At 37.1% G+C, this 27,878-nt stretch overlaps 1 long non-coding RNA gene across 1 annotated transcript in view; it reads right to left on the bottom strand.

Annotated features, from left to right (window-relative positions):
- Positions 1-305: 305 nt before the first annotated feature.
- LOC123391376 overlaps positions 306-27,878 on the bottom strand; it is an 89,465-nt gene continuing 61,892 nt past the window's right edge. The window contains exons 2-4 of the long non-coding RNA XR_006606052.1: positions 27,773-27,844; positions 2,615-2,681; positions 306-777 (exon numbers count right to left, since the gene is read on the bottom strand). This is a non-coding gene — a long non-coding RNA (uncharacterized LOC123391376). The remainder of the gene's footprint in view (positions 778-2,614; positions 2,682-27,772; positions 27,845-27,878) is intronic.

The following is a 27,878-nucleotide window of genomic DNA, read 5'->3' as shown; positions in this document are numbered from 1 at the left end:
ATATTTCCTACTTATCTACAGAGTTGTTTCCCTTATTTCCATCAGCCTTAATTACACTTAGGAGAATTTTGTACTCTTAGAAAAATCTTAACCTCTACTGAAGATTAAATATAAACCAATTGTGAACTGTTATAACAGAATTCTTTAGATGGCAAATTTATCAATCAGTTAAGCACAAAACATATTTACCAACAGATTTCAATAGCATAAACCTAGTTCCAGCTACCGCGCTCTAGCATTTTATCCCATTTGGTTTAAAATTTTAGGTTACCAAAGACTTTAAAAGTTACTTTAACAATTACTCATTAAAACTTTGAGACAGACAATTAACCATCCGTTTAGTCATCTCTTTGCTAACAGATTTTAACCCAACAGATTTTAACACAGATTTTAACAGATAACACGAGCTTATTTGACCTAAAGTAAAATTCTGAAGTTTCACATTTACTACTGTTAACTCAAAAGACATGTTCATCCTAATTAACCCAACAAACTTAACTTAGTTCAAATACTGATTTACGTTCCACCTGGGCCGACTCCACTTTGAATGTTTACCTGAGACCTGGGTAGGAAGATCCGGAGTGGGGGGGGGTGTTAGGTCCAGGGGGGTGCTCTTCTTGTTTTCCGACAGTGAAGAACAGAACAAAATGCCACCAGAAGACAGAGAAAGGGTTCCCAGTTCTAGGGCTCATCAGCTCCAAGAGAGGAACACACGCCATGCTTTCCCGCCAGCAGACTAGGCAGTCTCCATCGGGCCAGAGAGGGCAAGGAATGTCCCTGAAACAAAGTTGTTTCGGCAGCTGCTTGGGAATGTTCCTTAAAGTCTCTGTCTCAAGTTAGACTAACCCCAGTTGGCTCCAGTTATAGCCATTAAGAGTCAGAGTTCCTTTACTCTGTGCTTGCCCCATTCCTTCAAACACAACAAACAGCACAGCAGACAACAAAAAGACAAAACAAAGACAACCGCAGGCCCAGCAGTTCCTACCCAGAACCTGCCACCGGTGGGGCCTTTTTGATCTTCTGGGCATCCAGGGGGACTCGAACCCCCTGGCTGCCTAGGGGGACTAGAACCCCGTGACCACCTAGGTGACCACCTAGGGGAACTCGAACCCTTTGACTGTCTAGGGGGACTTGAACCCCCTAGCGATCGACCAGTGGAGGGAAGGGGCATCCCTGCATCCTCTCCAGCCCTGGGGAGCATGGCCACGTCCAGCTTCACCTCAGTGGGCTATACCTGGAGCTCCACCCAGACAGACCAACCCATCTCACAGAGCACCTGGAGATCAGTGGATCCCAAAGAGTAAAATCTGTGAGATCTTACCAGAAATTCTGATGCTGGCTCAGTTCTCATCATTTAATCCCGGACGAGCCCCCATATGTTATGCCCTAATAATGGGTCCGTGATTAAAGGAGCGAGACTGATACAAAGCAAAGGTCAAGCAAAGCTTTATTTCGTGTCAAGCATTAAGAATCTAACCAAACGCTCAGGGCCACACCTCTTACAAGAGAGGGCGACCCTTCTCTGTTTCACAGTCTAGCTTTTAAGGGCAAAGGCCATGCAGTTGGGCCTGGCCACGCACAGGTGGCCAATGAGAGAGTAACACACACAGGAAACTCCACAGTGATGTTAGGTGACCAACTGAGTTACAGTTTACCCTAGTAGACATTTGAACCAGCCTATTACACCTTGATTGGGATTGGTGCCCAAAAGGCTCCCAAAGGGCGGGGCCCATACTCCTTGGTAACCAGGAGACAGTATGCATCCCCCCACTGATCCGATGTCTCCACCTGGCCTGACCCACCTTTGTATCTGGGCTTTGTTACCTGAAGCTGGTTTCTGGGACTTGTCTCCAAGTAAATCCCCTGGGGGAAGGGGAGCAGGGACAGTTTCTAAATAGGTCCTTACAAAAACATGATGATGTAATTATAGAACCATTGGAAATGAATGATGACAGCTTCACGTATGAAAAGCTATGAAAGTCAGAGATATGATATGAGAGGCTGCCTTTGAGAACTTTGAAGATAAGGCAAGATAATTAGGAGTCAAGAAGTGCCGTGGCCTCTAGAAACTAGGAACAACCTTTGGCATTAGAGCCAAAAAGCAAATGGGGACTTTAGTCCTAGCACAAGCAATGGAATTCTGTAATAATATAAGTAAGCACAAAATTCTTCCCTAGAGCCTCCAGAAAGGAATGCAGCCCTACAGATTATATTGATTTTTAACTCAGAGAGACCAATGTCTGACTTCTAACGTATAGAACTGCAAAAGAGTAAATCTGTGCTATTTTAAACCAATATGTTTGTGGAGATTTGTTATGGCAACAACAGAAAATGAATACAGGGCCACCTGGGTGGCTCAGTGGGTTAAAGCCTCTGCCTTCCACTCAGGTCATGATATCAGGATCCTGGGATAGAGCCCCCACATGGCACTGGGCTCTCGGCTCAGCAGGGAGCCTGCTTCCCCCTCTTTCTCTGCCTGCCGCTTTGCCTACTTGTGATCTCTCTCTCCCTCTCTGTCAAATAAATAAATAAAATCTTCAAAAAAAAAAAAAAAAGAAAGGAAGAAAGGAAGAAAGAAATGGAAAAGAAAACAAAATGAATACGGGTTCGGTACCTGGAAGTGAGGGACTGCTGTGACACCCAACTGTGTGGAAGTGGAATCAGGTAGTAGTAGACGGAAGCTGAAACATGATAGAAAAGTCTAAATTGCATTGAATTGACTTTTAGTAGAAATATGTGCTTTAAGAAATTGTACCCCGTAGTTATATGGAAAGCAGAATTTATAAATGATGAAATTGGACATTTGGCTAAGATTTCCAAGCAAGTGCTGAAGGTACAAATGGGTTTACTCTTGTTGATTACAGTAAAATGGGAGAGGAAAGAGATACATTGAGTAAAGGACTATTAAGTAAATAGGATCCAGGATTTGATGATTTGGGGAATTCTCCCATCTATCCAGATTAGAAAAGACACTAAAATTAAGAGATTCACCATCAGGGGAGGTGAATTCTGGGGGAAAAAACCTGAGGGTATGGCTGGACAAACTTTTGCTGATACCTCAGAAAACTCAAAAAGGTCAGAGTATTCAGTCACACAAAAGGTTCTTTGAAGAGATTAGGATGTGAGTCACAGATCCCCTCAAGCAAACCAAAGAGCTTCTAGGAAGCTTTAAAGACTTTGTCCCTCAGACATCTCAGCAAAGTCCAAAAATAGATATGGAATTATCTGGAAAAGATCTGTGGATGAGCCTATTATCTAACAGAGTAATCCCTGTGGCATACATGGGAGACCCACAAAGTTTTTGAGAATTTTATATCAGCAGAAATACTGTCATCTTGGACCATCATGAAGAGAAAGGAGGATGTGAGATTCTCACGATTCTACAGGCAGGAAACAGGCTGATAAAAATCACACAAATCACACAGCTGCAAACACATCTTTCTTTCATGAAAAAGAAAGAATGACTCATCCCATGCACCATAGAGGATTATTCCAGACCTTGAAACTTAATGGAGTTTCCCCAGCTGGATTTTGAAATTGCTTGGAACCAGTGACTTCATCTTTTTTAACCTCCTTGCATTTTTCCCTTTTTGAACTGGAATATGTTAAGTGTTATCCTAAGCTTGTCCTACCAGTATATTTTAAGAACAGATAACTTGTTTTCTGGTTTCACAGGTCCACAGATGGAGGGAAATTGTGCCCTAGGATGGATTATACCCTGAGCCTCACTCATACCTGATTTAGATTATGAGAAATAGAAAACTAATGTAAGATATAAGAAAAATGTAATAAAATATACAATTAAAATGATCTTTTTACTTAGCAGGCATTCAACAGACTTTCTTGCACGCTTACTTATTCAAAGCATTATACTTAAATATAAAGTTATTTATTTATAGGTAGTAGCTACTACTAGGATTTTTAAAGATCAGTATAAATGCAAATCCAAAAATTACCAACTTTATGGAGTTTCATTTTCTTTTCAGAATAAAAATGAGGAGCTCAATAATCTTTTCCCATAAAAAGATTATGCTGTAATCTCACATTTTACTAAAGTTATTCTTACCACCCATTAGTACAAGTAATATACATATAAATTCTAGTATAGTATAGTCTCATAAGACCTTAGGGAGATAAAATGAATCTAACAATATTATCACATTTCATAGAAGGGGAAACAGATATTACTTGGTGAAGAACAAAAGCTTGCTTAAGGAAACATGCAAATTAGTAACTGTCACGAGTATGTTACTGAGTTTGAGCTTTTGCCACATAGATCAACTACGGTCATATTTTTCTCTCATGACCTTGATTAAAATTGTGACTGGTCCTAAATATCAGGGAATGTGTGCTAATATCTTTTCCTCTAGTTAGGTATTAAAACAATACAATTTAATACAATTTCAGAGTTAAATGGTGAAAACCTAAAAGCTTTCCCTTTAACATTAAGAACAAGGGTAAGATACTTACCACCTCTATTTAACATAGTACTGGAAATGCTAGTCAGAGCAATCAGGAAGAAAAAGAAATAAAAGGGTCCAACTAGGAAAGGAAGAAGTAACATTATCTCCGTTTTCAGATGACACAATCTTTTATGCAGAAAACCCTAGCTTCCACAGAAAAACTTGCTAGGACTAATAACTGAATTCAGCAAAGTTTAAGGGTACAGAATCTACACACAAAAATCAGTTGCATTTCAACCCATGAACAATGAGTAGTCTGAAAAGGAAATTAAGAAAAGAATATCATTTACAATAACATCAAATTGAATAAAATACTTAGGAATGAACTTCACCAAGGAAGTGAAAGACTTGTACACTGAAAACTATAAAATATTGCTGAAAGAAATTGAAGAAAAAATAAATGGAAAGACATTCCATGTTTGTGGATTGGAAGACTTAATATTACTAAAATGTCCAAATAATACAAAACAATCTACAGATTCAATGTAAACTCTACCAAAGTCCCAGTAATATTTTTTGCAGAAGTAGAAAAATATATGCTAAAATTCATATGTAATCTCAAGGGACCCCAAATAACCAAAACAATCTTAAGAAAGAAAAACAAAACTGGAGGCCTCAAACTTTCTGATTTTAAAACATATTGCAAAGCTGCAGTAATTAAAATAGTATAGTACTGGCATAAAAACAGAGGTAGACCAGTGGAACAGAACAGAGAACCCAGAAATAAGCCCTCATGTATATGGTCAAATAATCTTTGACAAAGGTGCCATGGCTATACAATGGGGAAACGATAGTCTCTTCAAATTGAGTTGGGAAAACTAGACAGCCACAGGCAAGAGAATGAAGCTGGATGCTTACCTTATATCATATATAAAAATTAACTCAAAACGGATTAAAGACCTCAACATAAGACCTGAAACTAAAAAACCCCTAAAAGAAAAATACAGAAGGAAACCTTCATGACATTTGATTTGGAAATGATTTCATGGACATGAATGACAAGGATAAGAAGAAAAGCCAAAATAAGCAAAAAGAACTGCATGAAACTTAAAAACTTCTGTCCAGCAAAAGAAATAATCAACAGAGTGAAAAGACAACCTACAGAATGGGAGAAAATATTTGCAAACCATCCATCTGATAAGGGGTTAATATCTAGAAGATAGAGAAGACTTCTACAACTCAACAACAACAAACCAACACAATTCCGAAATGGACAGAGGACTTTAGTAGGCATTTCTCTGAAGAACATACACAGATGGCCAAGAAGCATATAAAAAGATACCTAATATCCCTAATTATCAGGGAAATGCAAATCAAAACCACAGTGAGATATTACCTCACACCCATTACAATGGCTACTATCAAAAACCTGAAAATAAATTAAGTGTTGGGAATGATGTGGAGAAATTAGAACACTTGGGCACTTTGGGTAGGAATGTAAAATGATGCAGTTGTTATGGAAAACAGTATGGAGTTTCCCCCCAAAATTAAAAATAGAATTACCATATGAGCCAGTAATATCACCTTGGTATATATGCAACAGAACTGAAAATAGGGACTCAAAAGTGATATTTGCAGACCCATGTTCATTGCAGCATTATTCACAGTAATCAAGACGTACAAGTAAGCTAAATGTCCATTGACAGATGAATGGTTAAAGAAAACATGATATATACATATATACACACAATGGAATATTATTCAGCCTTTAAAAAAAAAAAAAGGAAATTCTGCCATATGTTATAACAGGATGAACCTTGAGGATGTTATGCTAAGTGAAGTAAGCCAGTCACTGAAATACAAATTCTGCATGATTCCACTTATATGAAGTATCTAAAATAGTCAAACTCTTAGGAAGCAGAAAGCAGAATTGTAGCTGCCAGGGGCTGGGGGAGGTGGGCAAAGAGGAGTTGTTCAATGCATATAGAGTTTCCATTTTTCAGAATGATTAAGTTTTAGAGATCTGTTACATAACAATGTGTATATACATAACACTATTGTACACTTAAAAATGGTTAAGACAGTAAGTTTTATATATGTGTTTTTTATCACAATAAACTGTATCCACATACAGTGTAATTACAAATCAATCCCTAAGTTGAAAATTCCAGAGAGTTCCAACGTTCATTGAAATGGAAAATTTAAATTTAATTGTTAGAGTACTACTTCATTATTGCATTCCTAATTACAAATTCAATGTTATTGAAGTACTAATAAATACATTAAAAGATTGTTAAAAAAAGTACTTCCTTCTGAAGAATGATCATCCCAAGAATAATGGTTCATTTTATGATATACAGAGAATGATGTTTCAAGCTAATTAAATCCAATGTATTTTTATAGCAATTAACAATATGTGGTCAATTATTATGCAGGATTTGCTATATAATATTAATTATGATTAACTCATTCTTTGATTAACTCATTTTTATAAGAAGAGGAAATATGTTTGGGAAATATAGTATTTGTTATGTTTTAGTATAAGTTAGACTTTAATAAACTTTGGAATTATATATGAAAAACAAAGAGCTTTCTAAATAAGTTTTAAAATTGAGTCAAAAATATCTTTTAGGGAATAATCTTTGTAGATTTGACATCTACATAAATTACGTCTGTTTATTTTACATTTAAAACATATATTTGAAGCATCGTCTTTATGTAAATCATAATGTATGTATACTTGGCATTGCGAGAAATATAAAAATAAATTGATTCAATCCCTGGACTCAAGGTTCCTGTGTTACCAAAGTAATTTAAAGAATTTGAGACTCCTTAAACTGTGTTCCAATGAACTATTTAACTTTGCAACTCTCCTTGATTTCTTCCTTATGAAGCAGTTTAAAGGCTTTCTTCTCATATCAAGGTGGTTCTCAAAGATGGGTCAAAGTTGAATTACCTGAGGATCTTTTGGAATATACACATGTGAGGACCACATTCTCAGATTTCTGACTCATAGTCTGAGGTGGGATTTGAGCATTCATGTTTTAAAAAATGACCAAGTGGTTGGGGCTAGAGGTGGGGACTAGGGAATGACTGCAAAAGGGTAGAAGCTTCTTTTTAGGGTAAATGGAAATATTCTAAAAATAAAATGTGATGATGATTGCACAGCTCTATAAATTTGCTAGAAATTACTGAATTCTACATTTCAAATGGTAAGTTTTATGGTATGTAAATTATACCTCAATAAAGTAGATAAGAAGGAAAAGAACTTGTGGGATATGGTCAAAATATTACTCAGAGGAGTTTTATAGTCTTTTTAGGTGCATCTATTGGTAAGAAAAAGTTTGAAAAGAAATGAACAGAGCATTCAACATAAGAAATTAGAAAAAAAGCAGAAACAACAAAAATAGAAAGAAGGAAATAATAAAGATTGAAACAAATTTAATGGAAATAAAACCTTTAACCCTTGGGTGCCTGGGTGGCCCAGTGGGTTAAAACCTCTGCTTTCAGCTCGGGTCATGATCCTAGGGTCCTGGGATCGAGCCCCACATCGGGCTCTCTGCTCAGCAGGGAGCCTGCTCCCTCCTCTCTCTCTGCCTACTTGTGATCTCTGCTGTCAAATAAATAAATAAAATCTTAAAAAAAAAAAAAAAAGGACCCTATTTGTTTTACCGACAAAACTACCAACTACAGTGGAATAAACTTATCCAAAAATACACTAGAGATAAAGAAAACTATAAAACTTCTTAGAAAGTATTCTAAAAGACCCAGAAAAAGGGAAGAACATGCTATGATTCAAGATGGGAAGATGAAATGTTGTAAAGATCAATCACCTCAAATTTAAAAGCAGGATTCTTTAATGGAAATTGGCAAGGTAATTCCAAGTTTATTTGAATGAATTAGCAATCATTACCAAGTAAATTATAAGAATAAAAATAATGAGAAGGAACTGAATCTTTTAACAAAGTTTATAATAAAGCTATCATGATTAAAATAGTGTAATATTGGTATAGAAATAGATCAATTGAATGAAATAATGTTCAGAAACAGATACATATGAATTTTAAATTCAGTGTATGAAAAATATGTCATTTCAAACCATTATGGAAAGAATGGATTAATCAATAGTTTGAGGTAAACTAGATACCCATTTAGGAGAAAAAATTAGAGTTCTCTTCATACCATACATTTTAAAAACTAAATTCCAAAGGAATTAAGTAGTGAAATGAAAAAAGGTAAAACTGTAAAAATTCTGGAATAAAACATACAAAATCTTTAATAATATTGGGGAAGATCTTCCTAAGTAAGATACAAACCTCAGAAGCCACCAAAAAAAATAAAAATAAATAAAATAATGTGGAGTAATGATTGCATAAAAATATAAACCTTCTGTAAAAGACATAACAGAGAAAATATTCCTATCCCTAGTTTAAGAACAACTCCTATAAACAAATAAAAGGCAACACTCAATAAGAAAAGAGCAAAAAATATGAACAAGTAGTCCACAAAAACCCAAACTGCTAACACCTAATAAACATATGAAAAGATGTTCAGCTTTGCTGGCAATTAGGAAAATGCAAATTAAAAACGAGATTCTGAGGTACCTGGGTGGCTCAGTGGGTTAAAGCCTCTGCCTTCAGCTCAGGTCATGATCCCAGGGTCCTGGAATCGAGCCCTGCATTGGGCTCTCTGTTCAGCAGGGAGCCTGATTCCCCCTCCTCCTCTGCCTGCCTTTCTGCCTACTTGGGATCTCTCTGTCAAATAAGTAATAAAATCTTTTTAAAAATTTAAAAAATAAAAATGAGATCCTATTTTTGTTCATCAAATTACAAAAAATTAAACATATGGATGAAGTTCAGGTTTGCCTAGGATATGAGGAAAGAAAACTCATACTTCATGAAGTGTCACAGTGAATCATGACAACCTATTTGGAGTGACAAATAATTGTCATATAATAAATGTCATCACAATGCAATATTCTAAAACTGAATAATCAAAATTTAAAAATACATTTATATATTTTATTTTTAAAAAATATTTTATTTATTTGAGAGAGAATGAGTGAGAGAGAGAGAGCATGAGAGAGGAGAAGGTCAGAGAGAGAAGCAGACTCCCCAAGAAGCTGGGAACCCGATGCCAGACTCGATCCTGGAAGTCCGGGATCATGACCTGAGCCAAAGGCAGTCACTCAACCAACTAAGCCACCCAGGTGCCTAAAAATATATTTATATATTTTAAAGATTTCTTTATTTATTTGAGAGAAAGAGAGTGAGAGAGCAGAGGGGAAGGAGCAGAGAGAAACAAAAGCAGAACCAAGATTCTCACTTAACTGATTGCATCACCCAGTCACCCCTCAAATTTAAAAACATTTTTATCTCGCAGTTTTAGGTTTATGTTCTGTAGAAATACTTGCATAAGTATACAAGGTTATATGTATAAGGAATATTATTTGGAATAGCTCAGACTATGAGACCTTGATGTTAACAGCAGAAGAAAGGTTAAATGGATGCTGAAATAGTTATAAAATGGAAACCCCTTGGCCATTTAAAAATCAGAAGTCTGAATTATTATGAATTATTAAGTGAAAAAATTATGTAATAATATGTAAAGTAGGGCTTCATTTTACAAAAACAATGTGTATGCCTGAATATTCTCAAAAAAAGTCTGGAAAGATACCAAAGATTTAACTGTGTTTATGTTTACTTCTTCAGGATAGGTGTGGAAAGAGGTGGGGCTATATTGTAAGTAGTTGGAGATTTTTACTTTCTACACTATAAATTATTTGTATATGTGTATGTGATCTATACATAATTTTGTATTCATTGAGTTACTTTGCAATAAAAATAATAAAAATAAAATGAACATATACAAAAGAAAATGAGAAAAGGGTCAATTGAACAAAAATATATTTCACAGAAATTCCAATTTACAGCTAGGTAAATGGAAATAAACTAGAACCCTCCCTAAAACCTAAACAAGAAGTAATTTGAACCCCAACTCCATTTTTTATGCATTTGTATGAATAGCAAAACTACTGCAAAACTTAGGGACTTAATTGATACCAGACCCACACCTATATATTTTCTAAAACAGTAACAAAAAATAGTGCAGCATTCAAGGATTCAAGCATTCTGTTTTGGATCTGGGCACACCCACACAAACGAGTAACACCAGACATTGATGCCTCCACCTCTGGAGTTCATCTAGATTATCACCTACTTTTTCATTCCAGAGAAGCAATTCTTCATTCTTAGCTGAGTTGGAGGAGACAAAGGAGAAGAAAAAGGGGAAGGAGGAAGAAAAGAAGTAAGAGGAAGGGGAGAAGGAAGAAGAGAGCTTTGACCTGTAATACAAATACAGTTCTAAAACTGAATAATCATTCCAAAGCACATGCCGTAAGTTGAGAGATCTAGCCTAAAACTGCAAGTATATTTTATCTTAAATTGGATTCCAGATCAACATTAAATAAAGTGGCTTTTGCTTTCATTTTGATGCTGGTAGGCTGGGTCTGAGAAACTGGAGGGGTACTGCAGGACCAGCCAAGAGGGTCTGTGTCTTCGTGAAGGATGAAAATCAAATGTGAACCAGCAGGAGATTCTGAAAGCAGAGTTTAATGAAGATACAGAGAGAGCAGATAACAGAGTGAGTATCCAAGAGACTCAAAAAGGAAAGGATGGAGTCTCTCCTGTATTCAGGGTCTGGGGTTTTTACCTGGGACAGTGGTCTAGTGCACGTGTCTTTTCAGGCATCCAGTAACTAGTTAGAACAAAGATGAGAGCTCAGGTGTCATTCCTTGGAGCCAGGGGTCTTGGTGTTGAAATGTTTAGCTTCTGGTGGTATGGAATTAGCATATGATGGCTTCCTTTGTCATTTTCACTAGGTCATTCTTCAGATGTTATTTATCCTAGAGAACCATTTACTCCTTGTCTTTTACAAGGAGGCTATTTACATGCATGTGTAAGGTGGGGTGGGGTGCAGATCCTAGCAAGAATAGAAGCAGGAAAAAGAAGAAAAAAGCAGACTTTTATGGAATCCTTCAGTTTCCCTGTCTCAATTTCAATAGTTTCTTTAAAAGGGAATATACCTTTTTTTACAGCTAGATAGATCCAAACAAAGGCCAGAATTGACTAGAGAGCCATAAAATTTAGTATAAAGACAAGATTAATGTACTAGTCTCTAAAATAATCAGAGATTTGGCATTGCTTTCAATTCAATGAACTTCTCTGAAAACTGAACAACTTGGCTAGACATTTATTAATTTGGAGTTTGTATTCTAAGGGCAATTGAAGAAACTTATAGCAAGAGTAGTGTTCATCAAAATTTATGAATCCCTTTGGTGACTGTGCTTTATTTCTATTGAACAAATAGTGTTTCAAAATCTGATTTCACTGAGCCAAAGGCAGTTTCTCAATGTGAAATTAATGACTTCAGGTAACATCCACAAAACCCACAGGGTCATTTTGAGTTTCAATACTTGTACCTCCTTGAACAAACATGTGATATATTTGTTTTTCCTTTCTCACACTTAAGTTACATTTCCTCACTTCAGTAAGAAAATATAATCCTATGAGCCACCATGGAGATTCTCAAATCATATCTTAAAGGCATTTAATTCCCAAAGACCAAGAGCCAAGAAAACTTCAGTTAAAAAAACAAATCAACTAAGTTTCCTTGATTTAGCTATTTATTATTTATTATTATTTATTAATTTATTATTTATTATTATTTGCTTTAAAATAAACAAATGTTGTGGGGTCCCTGGGTTGCTCAGTTGGTTGAGCGTTAGATTCTTGACTTTGGCTCAGGTCATGATCCTGGGCTGTGAGATTGAGCTACACATATGGTTTTGCACTCAGTTTGAAGTCTACTTGTCTCTCTCCATCCTCCTCTGACATTCCCACTCTGTGCCATCTCCCACATATGTGCTCTCTCTAAATTAAATAAAATCTTTTTAAAAAATTAAGAGAGCTAAAAATTGCTTCATATTCCTTCAAATATCCTGTACCTTGGTGACAATGAAAGGCACTGAGATGAAGGCACTGACTGAGATGTTTGCACATGCCCTATCACATGGGAAAATTGTAACAAGTTAAAAGCACAAATATCCAGAGACTGAAACAAAAGAAAGAATAAACTGATGGACCCTCTTTTCCTTTGTCTTATAGGAGTCCTATATTTGCCAGATAAGGTCATCTTTATCTGGAGAACATGTAGAACTAAGATGAAGCAAAGGGAGATGGAAGAAAATATAATAGTTCAAAAGAATGTCTTACAAAGTAATAGGTTTCGTACTTGCCAATGGCTGGAGATCTCTGCAGGTAATTACAAAAGAGGATTTCTAAAATATTTGATCCACAATGGCCCAAAACATATGCATAAGTAGTCAAGCTTCCAAGATGACTATTTTATTTTTAATATTATTTAAAGACTTATTTATTTGACAGAGAGACACACAATGAGAGAGGGAACACAAGCAAGGGGAGTGGGAGAGGGAGAAGCAGGCATCCTGCTGAGCAGGGAGCCCGATGTGGGGCTCAGTGTGGGGCTTGATCCCAGGACCTGGGGTCATGACCTGAGCCAAAGGCAGATGCTTACCAGCTGAGCCACCCAGGAAGCCCAGCAAGATGACTATTTTAAAAGCTAATATTCCTTTTGAGTAAGATTGTTTTTAAAATAGCATCACTATCTTATCCTTGCCTGACAAATCTAATTCTTTAATATCCTTTAAAATAACTGATAAAAGGGAAAAACTCAGAGCCATAGTAATAATTACAATACATTTTTAAAAAGTTTTTATTTTGAAATAATTGCAGATGCCCAGGAATTTGCAATTGTAGTATAAAGAGTCACATGTACCCTTCATGATGTCCTCTTCTATAGCTGTAGTATAATACTAAAACCAGGAAATTGACCTTGATCATTACTGCTGATGTACTAATCATAGGTAGTATGTTACTTAGTTGCTGCCATTTTTGTGGCCCGCATTCATTTGTGTGTGTGTGGGAGGGAAGTATATTTCTATATAACTCAATGTCATGTATAGATCTGTCTAACCATAAGTATACGAAATTCAGCAAACTAATTCCCTGGTAATAACACTTGGTGTGAATGTGTCCCCATCTCATTTCCTCTGTGTGTGTCATCTGGTTACCACTAACCTCTTTTTAATCGCTATAGTTCTGTTATTTCAAAAACATAATAAAAATAGAATCTTACCACATATAGCTTTTGAGATTGAATTTTTGTACTCAGCATAATGCCCCTAAGGTCCACTCAGGCTGTTTTCATGTACCAATAGTTTATTCCTTTCTATTGCTGAGTAATATTCCATAGTGTATCATATAGTTTGTCTAATCATCACCCACAAAAAGAGCATTTGGGCTGTTTCCAGCATTTTGCTAGTCAGAAAAAAGCTGCAATGAACATTCTCGCACAGGTTGATGCGAACGTACTTTTTCATTTTCCTGAGATACACGTCCAAGAGTGTAATTGCTGAACTGTATGTTTTGTTTTGTAAGAAAATGCCAAACTGTTTTCCAGAGTGGTTGTACCATTTTAAATTTCTACCGGCAGTATATGATAGATTCAGTTTCTCTACACATTGACCAGTAGTATGATCACTTCTTAAAAATTCTAGTCATTCTGATAGGTGTGTGGTGATATCAAACGGCTAACGATGTTGAACATCTTTTCATGTCATTATTTGCCATCTCTACATCCTCTTCTGTGAAATCCTTTCATGTCTTTTGCCCATGTTATAACTTTTTTTTTTTTTTTTTTTTACCTGTTGAGTTTTGAGAGTTTAAATACACGTACATACCCCCACACACATTTACCAAATGTAAGGCTTTTAGCAGATAAGTGGTTTGCACATATTTTCTCCCCCAAACTCATTTTTATAAGACAAAAATCAGAACTGGTGAGAGGTGGAAGGACATTTGGTTTTGTAGATACAGGATTACATTCAAAGCTATAGGACTTTGATGTTAAATCTCCCCCAAGAGAGACAGGCACTCCCACATATAGCTGGTTGAACCTTTCTGAAAGGTAGTTGGGCAAAATGGGTCTCAAAGTATATGCTATAGTTTCTCTTTTTAAGAATATATGCATAGGGGTGCCTGGGTGGCTCAGTTTTTTGAGCATCTGATTCTTAATCTCAGCTCAGGTCTTGATTTCAGGCTTGTGAGTTCAAGCCCTACATTGGCCTCCATTCTGGGCATGGAGCCTACTTAAAAAAGGGTTTGGGGGAGGGGCACCTGGGAGGCTCAGTGGGTTAAGCCTCTGCTTTCAGCTTGGGTTGAGTCCTCAGGGTCCTGGGATTGAGCTCTCATCAGGGCTTTCTGCTCAGCAGGGAACCTGCTTCCCCCTTTCTCTCTGCCTACCTCTCTGCCTGTTATCCCATTCTTTGTCGAATAAAAAAATAAAATAAAAAAAAAGGGGGGGGAGGAGGTGAGGGGATACCCTCAGTATGTTAAGTGGGTGGCTCAGTACGTTAAGCACCTACCTTTGGCTCGGGTCATGATTTCAGGGTCCTGGAATTAAATTCTGCTCAGCAAGAAGTCTGCTTCTCCCTCTCCCTCTGCCATTCCTCCCCACTCGTGTGCTCTCTCTCTCACAAATAAAAAAAAGTAAAATCTTAAATATATATATACATACACACATATATATATACACATGTTTAGAAAAATATCTAGTAGTAGTATTAAAAATAATAGTTCTTTCTAGATAATGATTTAAATATTCTTTTTCTGTAATGAATATTTAAAATTTTTTTCAAAATTCTCATTAAAAAGCTTTCTTTCAGAAGTTTATCTTTAAAGTGTGAAAACCAGGGGCACCTGGGTGGCTCAGTGGGTTAAGGCCTCTGTCTTCGGCTCAGGTCATGATCTCAGGGTCCTGGGATCGAGCCCCATGGGAAGCCTGCTTCCTCCCCTCTCTCTGCCTGCCTCTCTGCTTACTTGTGATCTCTGTCCGTCAAATGGATGAATGAAATCTTTAAAAAACCCCCACAAAACTGTTAAAGTGTGAAAACAAGCTACCATTTATTTTTTGTTTTGTTTTGTTTTCTGTTTTTTTGTTTTTTTTAAAGATTTATTTATTTTAGAGAAAAAGAGAGCAAGTATGAGGGGAGGGCCAAAGGGAGAAGAGGAGAGACTCTCAAGCAGACTCCCTACCAAGAGTGAAGCCACATAGAGGGCTTGATCTCAGGACATGGGGTTATGACCTAAGCTGAAACCAAGAGTCGGTTGCTCAGCTGACTGGGCCACACAGGCAACCCATGTTTTTTGTTTGCTTGTTTAAGATTTATTTATTATTTGAGAAAAAGAGAGAGTGAGCTTCAGCAGGAGGGGCAGAGGGAGAGCGGTGAGGGAGATAGAGGATCCCAAGCAGACTCCCACATGGGGCCTGAAATCACAACCTGAGCCTAAAACAAGAGCTGGATGTTCAACCTATTGTGCCACCCAGGAGCCCTTGGTCTTTTGGTTGTTGTTGTTGTTGTTGTTTTGTTTTGTTTTAGGTAAACTCCATGCCAACTGTGGGGCTCGAACTCAGGACCCCAAGATCAAGGTAATATGCTCTATCAATTGACCAGCCAGACACCCCCCAGTACCACTTACTGAGTTGAGATATGTGCTAGGTGCTCCATAGACATTAGCTAATTTAATTTTTGAAATGACCTTATGAGGTAGGTGCTGTTATTCTTACTTTACAAGTGAAGAAGTTGAAGCCCAGAGATGTTAAGAATAAAACAAAACAAAACAAAAAAAACTTTTTAAAATGTCATGACCAGGGAGCTGGGTGGGGGATGGGCTATATAGGTGATGGGTATTAAGGAGGGCCCTTATTATGATGAACACTGAGTGTTTTATGTAAGTGATGAATCACTGAATTCTACTACAGAAACCAATATTGCTCTCTTAACTGACTAGAATTTTAACAAAAAAATTTTTTTAATGTCATGGCCAGAAAGTGGTACTAAAATGTAAACTCCATTAGAGTAAGGATGTTGTCTGTTTTGTTCACTGTTGATCCCTAGGATCTAGAACTCACTAAATATTTTTAAATGAATAATGGAAAGAATCAGGCCTTGTATCCAATTACATCTTATTCCAAAACCTCTGTCTAAACTCTTGCTCTAAACCAACACTTCAAAGAATACTTTCTGCAATTTATGACCTTGACAAATGTGTTCCTTCACCTTTAATTTACTTCATCTAAAATAGGAAGAAATGACCCCCAAAATGAGAAATGTATGTAGAATATGAGGATGCTATAGGAAACATGAAGTCACATGATGGCTAACTGTGTTGCCCTAGTCAATAAATAAATTAGCTTATTGATAAGTTTAACAAACTTTATAACATTTTTAAAAAAAATTTTATTTATTTATTTGACAGACATAGATCACAAATAGGCAGAAAGGCAGGCAGAGAGAAAGGGGGAAGCAGGCTCCCCGCCAAGCAGAGAGCCTGATGTGGGGCCTGATCCCAGGATCCCAAGATCATGACCCGAGCCAAAGGCAGAGGCTCAACCCACTGAGCCACCCAGGTGTCCCTATAACATTTATATTTTATTTAACATGGTGTTTGTAGGCATCGCTAGGAAAACCTAGATATTTGACCCTTATGTTATGAATTCAATTCTGAATTTATCATACTATTATTTCTATGGAAAAACTCAGCTTATCTCATATAATTTTGACTTCTAGTAGCTTTTCTAGAAGCATAGCACATTGGAAGAATGAATATTTTTGATATTGCTATTCAAAATCATAATTTATTCCTTAATAGCTACATGGGCTTTTAAATCAGCATGAGATACTATTTTTGGAAGAAACCTGACATTCAAACTATAATTTTGTGATAGGTGTATCACTGTTAACCTGAATTAGAATAAAGCTTCAATTTATGACAAACATCTTATTTCCAGTTCCTGACTAAATTTCACTAATAGAACCATAATATCATACTTACTAGATCTCAGTCCAAAGACCAAGAAGCACAAGTTAGTCACAGTTATTAAATTTATGAAAGGCCAAGTTTTTCATACAGTACTGTTAGATCCCAAACTTTGTCATTGCTGTTCCCCCACTCAGTGTTGCTGACTAGGTTAAAGCATGAAGAGAGTATTTAAGCCGATCTTACTAGAGACGTGCCCTCTATCATCATTTTGACTTAATGTTGTTTTGGGAATTCAGGCCAATGTAGGGAGAGAGAGATGAAACAAAGCTAAAAGAAAGAAAAAAAGGGGAAAAAAAAAATCCCTATTCGAAAACAGTTGATTATGTATCTAACAAAATGCCCAAGGAATCTTCTAGAGTTTTAGACTTAATAGGATAATAAATGGCCAGATAAAACATAAAATATAAAAAAAGCCATTAAGATTCTTGAGTATCAATAATTACAAACTAGAAATTTCTAATTTAAAAGACAGATCCAATTTATAATAGCAATAAAATATAAAGAGAAATAGACTTAATAAGAAGTGTTTATTAAAATAATAAAACTTATTGGGCAGTAACATCTGGAAAGAATAAAATACTGTAAAGATGTCAATTCTTAATATTATTTTTAAATCTAGCACAATCCCAGTCAAAATAAAAATGGACTTTTCTTTAAATTTAAAGAAAGTTATATTTAGTTAGAAAAATAAAGACGTGAAGATAAGAAAAATATTCTGAAAATGAAAAAAGAAAGAGCAAATGAAACAGAAATATAAATCAGTGAAACAGAAGAGAAGCCTCAGGAATAAGCCTCATTTTATAAAATGACCAAGTGCAATACAAAACAATGAGGTGATTTTTTAAATACACATTTGTGAAAATCATTCATTTAGAAATTTGAATTAAATCATTTCATATCAGGGGCACCTGGGTAGCTCAATTCTTAAGTGTCTGCCTTTGGCTCAGGTCATGATCCCAGGGTGCTGGGATCGAGCCCTTCATCCGGCTCCCTGCTCAGCGGGAAGCCTGCTTCTCCCTCTCCCATTCCCTCTGCTTCTGTGCCCTCTCTTGTTGTGTCTCTCTCTGTTAAATAAATAAATAAAATCTTTAAAAAAATACATACGCATTTATAAAAAAAAGTTATTTTGTATCAAATATTTCATAACACCCCCCCAAATACATTCCAGAAGTCTTAAGTAACTAAATATCTGTAAACTCATAAATAAGTGAAAAACAAGAGTGAGTGAATGTTGATCAGATCTCAAGAGATATGATAATTTTCTTTGACTTTGAAGCAATAAAACAAGTTAGAAGGGGAGGGATCATGGTTTCATACCTAAGTTTGAAAACATTTACTCAACTTAAAAATAGGAAAACTAGGTAGAAATTAAAGAACTATGTTAAATTTCAGTTACTGGAACTTGCATAGCCTGTTGTATCTTCTGCACCTTGCACAGGGCCAGGCACATAGTAAATGTTCAATAGATATGTGTTGAACAAATACTGTAATAATTAACTAAGTAGAGGTTGATTAATTATATAAGACAAGGAAGTGACCCTGGAGTCCAATTAGCCAGCTGCAACTAGGAATGATGAGGGCAAATTAATTTCTTTGGCCCAGATGCATAAGAACCACAGACAGGAGGCTGCCTAATCAACTGTGGAATGGACAAGAGATGGGAACAACAGGTGGACTGTGGAGTGCTATCAGGCCAAATCATGTCACACTATATGCATTAGCTGTTGGAGGGTGATAGCAGCCAACAGGCCACACTGGTCTGGAACAATCAGCAAATGAATGGCTTGACTCAATCAAGAAATCTTGTTCAACTTAGGAGCCGAGAGTCAGGGTGCTGAATGACAGGACTACAAACAGCAGACTGAGCTGCTAAACAAAGGGTGTGATTGTGTTTGGAGAGAAGAGAAGACCACATACTTCTTGTCAGTCTTTTTGTAGGATAATTATTCAATGGAGTGAAGCACTCAGACTTGAAGGTTGCTGTATTTTCCATGTGAGATAGTCAGAGGGATTTTAACATCCGTAGACGATTGTTCCCAGTGTATAGTGAAGGAAACATTCATTCAAAATTGTTCAGTAGTATGGGAGTCTGAACAGTAAGGTGTTCTGCATCATTTTCAGTCTACTTTGCGCTGATGCCTCACAGCATTCAATACATTTCTGCTGAATCAGTAAATGAATTGAGCATCATTTAGAAAAGGCTAAAAAATGATCATTGTGGTTTGTCAAGATCTTGTTTTCCTCTTTGTCATTAGAAACTAGTGTTGGAAACAGAGAACTAGTGTAGCATTTGCTAATGTTATGAATCTATGTGTTTCCATCTTTTTAACCCTGTTTTCCCAGGGTGATGAAAATCAACACTTTGACAGAAATTAGGAGCACAGAGCTGTCCACCTTCATGGCATGTCTGGATCCAGGGTTTCTCTGCTGTAATGATTACCCCAGAAACCTCTCCAGAACAATTGTCCATCTGTCACCTAGATTGAAGAATAGTAAGTCCTTCAAGATTAGTAGAATTTTTTTTTTTTCTATTATCACTTAACCAGCAAACAGGTTACGATGGAATGGGCCAAATAAGTTGGCAAGCCATTCATTTCCTAGCTCTCCAGATATATATATATATATATATGTCTATATATATATATATATATATAGTGTGTGTGTGTGTGTCTATATATAGAGAGAAACACAACAAGAAAAGGAAAGCAGATTAAAAAAAAAACTATTTGTGAAATAGCTCGTAACGACAGGACAGTGTTTTGCAGATGTAATATAGATATTTCTATGTAGTGGCAGGATGAGAGAAACTGTTATGTCAAATATTTTTAACTTCATGATCAAATGGGAATAATATCAAAAGTGATTCTCATCTAAAGCAGTAGAATTCAATTTTCCTTGCATTATGGAGATTTCTCTGAGCAGACCCAGGTTAAATGATTGCTCTGAGGTTGATGACACACTGATTCCTAGTGCCAACAATGACTTCAGCCTGATGGCAACCTTTACAAATCGCTTCCTGTAAATTCTTTGTGAGAATAACAAGCAATTCATTTTGCTTGAGAGTCACTTTTTAGCTAAGGGACTCCACCCAGCAGTCTGGATTTAATAAAACAAAATACACTTTGGTATTACAAACATATTTTTTGAGATGTAAATTCCCCACATAAGTTTTTGTAAAAGCAAAGCATTTTTGTTTTATAATTGGTGAGAGCCAGATGGGTCCTAATGCAGAGCCAGCCAACTATTACTTAGTTTATCTGATCAGTGGGTGGGGAAGAGTGGTAGGGGAGGGAAGGCCACTGAAGAGCCACACGTGTGGGTATTCATGGAAGGCATTCAAGTTAATATTTACAAAAGTTTTTAAAGCTACAACCAGAACAATGCTTGGTCATTCAACCATTTATTCATTCACTTATTCAGCACACAGGACTTACTGAGCTATAGGAACTGTTATAGGCTCTGGAGGTTACCATAGCTGGAATAAAACAGACAATAGTTTTGCTCTCATGGAACTTACATTCTAGTGAGGGAAGACAGAGAAAAAGCCAAAAATTATTCAAAGAAAAAAGTTTTTAAAGAGAACTCCATGTTTTTAATGGGCAAGGTACAGGAATTATTTGTTTCCATAAGAGTAAGTATTAGGAGAGTATATGTCTTTGTGACTGGTAGTAGATAAAATCATATTAGTCAATATTTAAGCTTGGATTGCTCAGACACTGTATATATAATTTATGACCTTGTTCCTGAACTCAGAGAGCTTACAATTCCAACTTGCAAGGTGTCCCCATACATCATGTAGACAAAGGGAAAGGAAGAGCCAGCAGGTATCTTGTATGCCATCTGAATCAGAACTACCTTGTCTTCACGGTCATAGTCAGTGTGAAGTAGGTTTTTTTTTTTTAAAGATTTTATTTATTTATTTGACACACAGAGAGATCACAAGTAGGCAGAGAGGCAGGCAGAGAGAGAGGAGGAAGCAGGCTCCCTGCTGAGCAAAGAGCCGAATGTGGGACTCTATCCCAGGACCCTGAGATCATGACCTGAGCTGAAGGCAGCAGCTTAACCCACTGAGCCACCCAGGCACCCCCAGTGTGAAGTAGGTTTAGAGTCCTTGGGTCCCTTGGAACTTAAGTAAGAACAGGAATTCTTTGACACTATGTGTCTTCTCCTATTTGGTTAAAAAAAAAAAAACAAAACAAACAAACAAAAAAAACAATGGCATCATTGGCAGACAGAGAAAGTGTGTGTGTGTGTGTGTGTGTGTGTGTGTCTGTGAAAGAATGTCCAATCCACTTTGCTCATTCTACTAAACTCACCATAATTAAAGGCTTTTAAAAAAGTTTCTCTTTACACTGCAGTTACTTAACACACTGTGTATTACTTTCAGGTGTACAATACAGTGACTTAACAATTCCATACATCACCCAGTGCTCATCACTATAAAGGTTTTGTTGTTGATGTTTTTAACAAACATAAAAGAAGGGCCTTGGTCCTTATGGGATAAAGACCATAAGAACTCTTTGGAACAACACCTCTGCAATATCTGCTCTAAGTTCTATTCCCACTATTTGTTCAACTCTCCTCTTTTCAATGTTCTCTCCCAGCTGGAATCATAAATCAAAGTTCATGATCATCTCCAGATATACTAGCCACAGACCTCATGAAATCAAAATCACTTTATGCTTCTGGGGTCCTTCTGGAGTCCACCCGAACTACAACACTCACCTCCTCAAGCTGGTTACCTAAGAAGTAACACTCTCAAGGACAACCATTCTCATGTGCCCGACCACAGTTGCTTATTGTTCAAAACTATGCCTCCAAGTCTTTTGTCTCTTTCTAAGAACACTTATTCATCCAACAAACACATGTTTGTGGCTAACATGGAGCAACTGGGGCCTACAAAGATATTGAAGGTACATGGTTCCGACTTTTAGAAAGCTTATGGTTGAGAAGAGGGCTAACTATACAGATAGCTCTAAAACAAGATGAAAGGGGCCAAGCACCATAAGAGAGAGACCAATGAAGCACCAGTTACTTAGAGGAAGCTTCTAGTAAGGGGGCTCTGGATGGTAGTGCTATAGCAAGACTTTAAGGGACAGGTAGAATTGCACTAGAACAGGGATGGGCAAGCAGATGTGAGTTTATATCTTTATTTTGTACTTTTTTCTCTTCTTAGTACATTATGCAGTCCTTCTCATTTTTATTTATATTCTTCAAATGAGACTTTCCTAATAAAAAAATCTTTTTTAATCTCATAAACCTCTATTTTAAATTTTCTTCCATTAATAACTTTGAATCTCTAATAAGTTTGCTTTTAATTGGTATTTAATCAACTTTACAATGGAACTTAAATAGGACTATCTAATTAACAATAGCAACATGAACTTCCTTTAAAAAATCTCATCTAATTTCCAGATTTTCATAAACCTTGAAGACTTCTCCCATTCAACTGCTGCATAAAAAATAATTGTGCATAATTGTGAGAAACCAATATTTATCATTCTGAATTATACATTTTTTTCTTATCTGCTATTGCTTTCTGTAGTCCTTAACCCATTGTTTATGTTTCTCATATTTATCATTCCTTCCAGCAATATAACATATTATTGTCTCAATGTAACACATTTGACTTGCTCTGTTATTTCCCTATAGATATGTGTGGGAGGTGCTTTTCTAGTTTTTGGATGTACTAAGGAATACTTCCACACACATCCATATGCCTTTTCTTTCCTTTGTATTACCTTTGCAGTCTATGATACATTTTCCGAAGTAAAAGAGGGTAATCTATAAGGTCTGGCTAAGGGTGTAGGTGCTGGCAGCCCTGCTGTGCTTGAATCCTGGCTCTGCCACTTGCATTCTGTGAGAACATGAGCAAATTACTTAACCTTTCTAAGAGGTTTCTTCATATAAAAAACAGGAAAAATATTGGACAACCACATGCAGAAGAATGAAGCTGGACCATTTCCTTACACTTCACACAAAAATAGACTCAAAATGGATGAGGAACCTCAATGTGAGAAAGGAATCCATCAAAATCTTTGAGGAGAACACAGGCAGCAACCTCTTCAACTTCAGCGGCAGCAACTTCTTCCTAGAAATATAACCAAAGGTAGGGGAAGCAAGAGCAAGATTGAACTATTGGGACTTCATCAAGATAAAAAGCTTTTGCACAGCAAAGGAAACAGTCAACAAAACCAAAAGACAAACGACAGAATGGGAGAAGATATTTGCAAATGACATATCAGATAAAGGGCTAGTATTCAAAATCTATAAGGAACTTACCAAATTCAACAACCAAAGAACAAAGAATCAAATCAAGAAACGGGCAGAAGACCTGAAAAGACATTTCTCCAAAGAAGACGTTCAAATGGCCAACAGACACATGAAAAAGTACTCAATATCACTCGGCATCAGGGAAATACAAATCAAAACCACAGTGAGATACCACCTCACACCAGTCAGAATGGCTAAAATTAACAAGTCAGGAAACGACAGATGCTGGCAAGGATACAGAGAAAGGGAAAACTTCCTACACTACTGGGTTGGGAATGCAAGCTGGTGCAATCACTCTGGAAAACAGTATGGAGGTTCCTCAAAAAGTTGAAAATAGAGCAACCCTATGACCCAGGAACTACACTACTGGGTATTTACCCCAAAGATACAAATGTAGTGATCCAAAGGGGCACATGTACCCAAATGTTTATAGCAACAATGTCCACAATAGCCAAACTATGGAAAGAGCCTAGATGTCCATCAACAGATGAATGGATGGATAAAGAAGATGTAGTATATATAGCTACCATGGAATATTATGCAGCCATCACAAAATGAAATTTTGCCATTTGCAATGATGTGGATGGAACTAGAGGGTATTATGTTAAGCAAAATAAGCCAATCAGAGAAACACAATTATCATATGATCTGACTGATATCTGGAATTTGAGAAACAAGGCAGAGGATCATAGGGGAAGAGAGGAAAATTGAAACAAGATGAAACCAGAGAAGGAGACAAACTTTAAGAGACTCTTAATCTCAGGAAACAAATTGAGGGTTGCTGGAGTGGAGGGGGAGTGGGAAGGAGGGATTGGCTGGGTGATGGGGACATTGGGTGCTGTGAATTGTCTAAGAAGGACGATTCACAGACCTGTATCCCTAAAACAAATAATACATTATATGTTAATAAAATAAATAAATTTTAAAAATTTAAAAATAGGAATAATAGTCATACTCATCTCACATGATTAATGGGAGAATTATATGAGATAAAGATACATATAAACCCTTAGGACTGTGCTTCACACATCATAAGTGTTCAATAATGGCAGGGGTTTTTAAAAAATATTTTATTTTTAAGTAACCTCTACACCCTATGTGGAGCTTGAACCCACAACCCTGAGATCAAGAATTACATGCTCTACTGACCAAGCCAGCCACGTGCCCCTCAGTAATGGTAATTATTAATGATATACATTTCTTGGCATACTGTTTGTTGCATTCTAAAATTCAGTAAATGCCAATTTCCTTGTTTTCATCTACCCAAATTACTACAATTTGGACAAAGTATTCGATCATTTCTATTAATCATGGAATTACAAGTCAGGATTGTGAATAATTTTAAAGATTTAGTCTCTGCTTCATGTCAGATATGTTCAAGATGCTTTCCAGAAAAAGAACATTAGCTTACAGGATCATCAGATGCTTCCAAATATTCATCTTTGTGAATTGTTGTTATTTGATTGCTGCAAGGATCCTACCTAACATTTATTACATTTTTATTTTTCCACTGTAATACACAGAACCCTTGGTTTCAAGTAAAACACCTCAACCTTTTACAAGGAGGAAAGGTAGGAGTACAGCTGGGTGCTTGTTTCCTCCCTCTGTCTCTGGCATCCGCTTTTCTCTGTGCATTGGCTTCATTTTTCAACCTGGCTTCTCCTCGCTCCAGAAGGAAACCTGGCCTCTGGGAGCTCCCTGGCTTCCTTTAACAGTGACTGCATGTCTTTACCAACTCCACATTCCCAGGAAAGGAGTCTTATTGGCCTGCCTTGGGTCAGTTCCTCACTTCTAAACCAGTAAACTGTGGCCATGGAGTTTGGCCACTATAACTGACCAGGTGGTCCTGGTCAGAGTCATTTATCTGGAGGGCAAGGAAAAGCACTAATCCTAAGGTAGGGTGCTAAACAGAAGGGCTCTGGCCAGACCAAATGACAGATTCCTTCAACTCAAGTTATTAGAAGGGCTTGAGATGTTTTCCATCTGTTTATTGTTCTTGTGTGAACCTCTTCCTCTTATGTAAAATGTTTACATTTTGTCATCAAAACATATTTTTCCCTTACATATTTATATAACTATGGGGTGCCTGGGTGTCTCAGTCAGTTAAGAGTCCAACTCTTGATTTTGGCTCAGGTCATGATCTCAGGGTTGTGAGATTGAGTCCCAGGTCAGGCTCCATGCTGGGTGTGGAGCCTAGTTGAGATTCCCTCTCTTTTTCCCTTTGCCCCACCCCGCTCTCTAAAACAAACAAACAAACAAATTTATGTCACTTCCCTAATGGTTTTGGGAATACAACTGTGCAAATTGTAAAAAATTCAGAAAGGTATCAAGATTATTGAAGAACTACCATGTTTAAGAAGTTGTTCTTGGGCACCTGGGTGGCTCAGTGATTAAGCCCCTCTGCCTTTGGCTCAGGTCATGATCTCACGGTACTGGGATTGAGCCCCACATCAGGCTCTCTGCTCAGCAGGGAGCCTGCTTCCCCTTCTCTCTCTGCTTGCCTCTCTGCCTACTTGTGATCTCTCTCTGTCAAATAAATAAATGAAATTTAAAAAGAAAAGTTGTTGGTGCTATGAAAAGTACAAAGAGCTGCATTACTACAGAAAATTTAGTTTCTAATGGGGTTGAATATACAAATAAAAAAACGAAATAAAAAAGGCTATACACTTGTCACTCCTCAACTACGGAGACCACATTCTTAAGAACTCTGAGAGAGAAGGCCTATGGTTCAAGAACTTAAATCCCTATGACAGAAATCATGTTAGGTGAAATGATACTTGGAATAAACCTCTGAAAGCCATTAGAATTACGTTCTCTTATACTAAAATAAATATGACTTTTATTCATCTTACTTTAGTAATCATGACTACTACATGGATATTTAACCCTTCACCATTTCATACTCACCAGCAAGATACTTTTCAGGACCTTTTTTCCTATAGTTTCATTAAGATAGCTATAAATCATTTTTTGGGCGTGTTTAAAAATATTCGTAGCGAGAAGAATTCTTTCTGGCCTTGGTCCTCCTCTGAATGTTCAAAGTCTTATTTTACAACTTGGTGGTTTCTACCAGACAAGCTAATATCTGGTCTCTATTCTTATACACGAAGGGCTTCCTAACAATCATGTGAGACTTTGCCCGAGGGCTTCTTCCAGTGGGAGAAGCAGATTCGGTTAGGGCCTGGCTAAAAGTGCTGTAGATATAATACCTCCAGGAGCAAAAGAGAGTTGGTAGAAAAATGTACCAGTTCTCACCTCTTGGGTGGGAGGACTCAAGATGGGAGCCATACAGTGTCCCAGAAGTTTCCAGAAGGATCAGGCCCTAGCTGACCACAGCAGTAATGTGTTTATTGACACTTTGTACTGACCTCCTCAGAAGACATCTAAACAAATGGTGCCTTAATATCTTTGCTTCAGGTTCTGCTATTGGGGGAAACTAAACCCAAGAGGAAGTTTGGCTCCCAGCTCCTGGTCTCTCCCTCCTAAAATATCTGGGTTCCCAAGAAATGTTGGAGGCTTGAGAAAAACCTCTGAAAACTGATCCCTCGCCATTTCCCAGAGTTTTGCAGTCCTGGAGCTGCCCATTTTAACTTCATGGCAGGTACATGCATTTCTACCCCTACTCTCCCCACTGAAACCACAGGAAGTGCTTCCAAAGCCCTCAATTATTAGTGCTTGTTTTTCTTAGTCCTGCCCAATCCTTCATTTCAAAAATCTTTACTTTGTCTTGCTTTAGTTCTCCACTTTCAACCTCAATTTCTCTCTTTCCCAAGCTATCCCTGGAAGAACAAGTGATCTGTGATTTCATGTTCCAGGACTGAAATTCTATAGTTGCTGATAAAATACACATCTGTATGTATTAAATAAGAATTACGTCTAAGAGAATATCATGGTTGGGGTGTTTAAAATGATGTATCAAAAAGGAACTGGAAATACAACCTGAGAAATCAGAGAAGGCTTCACAGAGAAGTTTGGGACCACTGATCTAGTCCTATCACCCATTTTATAGATGGGGAAACTGCAATCTATAAGGCTAAATGACTGACTCAGAGTCCTACAGCTTATAATTTGTGACCAACTCCCATTTCTCACCCCTCAATCCCTTCTGTGCTCGGCCCCATGCTGGTCACTCACCAGTTGTCCAGAGGCAGCCTTGCTTCTGCCTTTGTCTTTTGTTGGCCTTGAAGTTTGCCATGAGGACAAAGCCTGGAAAAGGATGAGAACAAATAGCACATTCTCC

The sequence above is a fragment of the Mustela putorius genome, unplaced genomic scaffold, assembly GCF_011764305.1.
Source record: "Mustela putorius furo isolate JIRA1106 unplaced genomic scaffold, ASM1176430v1.1 tig00000224_pilon_pilon_pilon, whole genome shotgun sequence".
Lineage (NCBI taxonomy): Eukaryota > Metazoa > Chordata > Mammalia > Carnivora > Mustelidae > Mustela > Mustela putorius.
The sequence above is the reverse complement of the archived record's forward strand: the minus strand, read 5'-3'. Positions and strand labels throughout refer to the sequence as shown.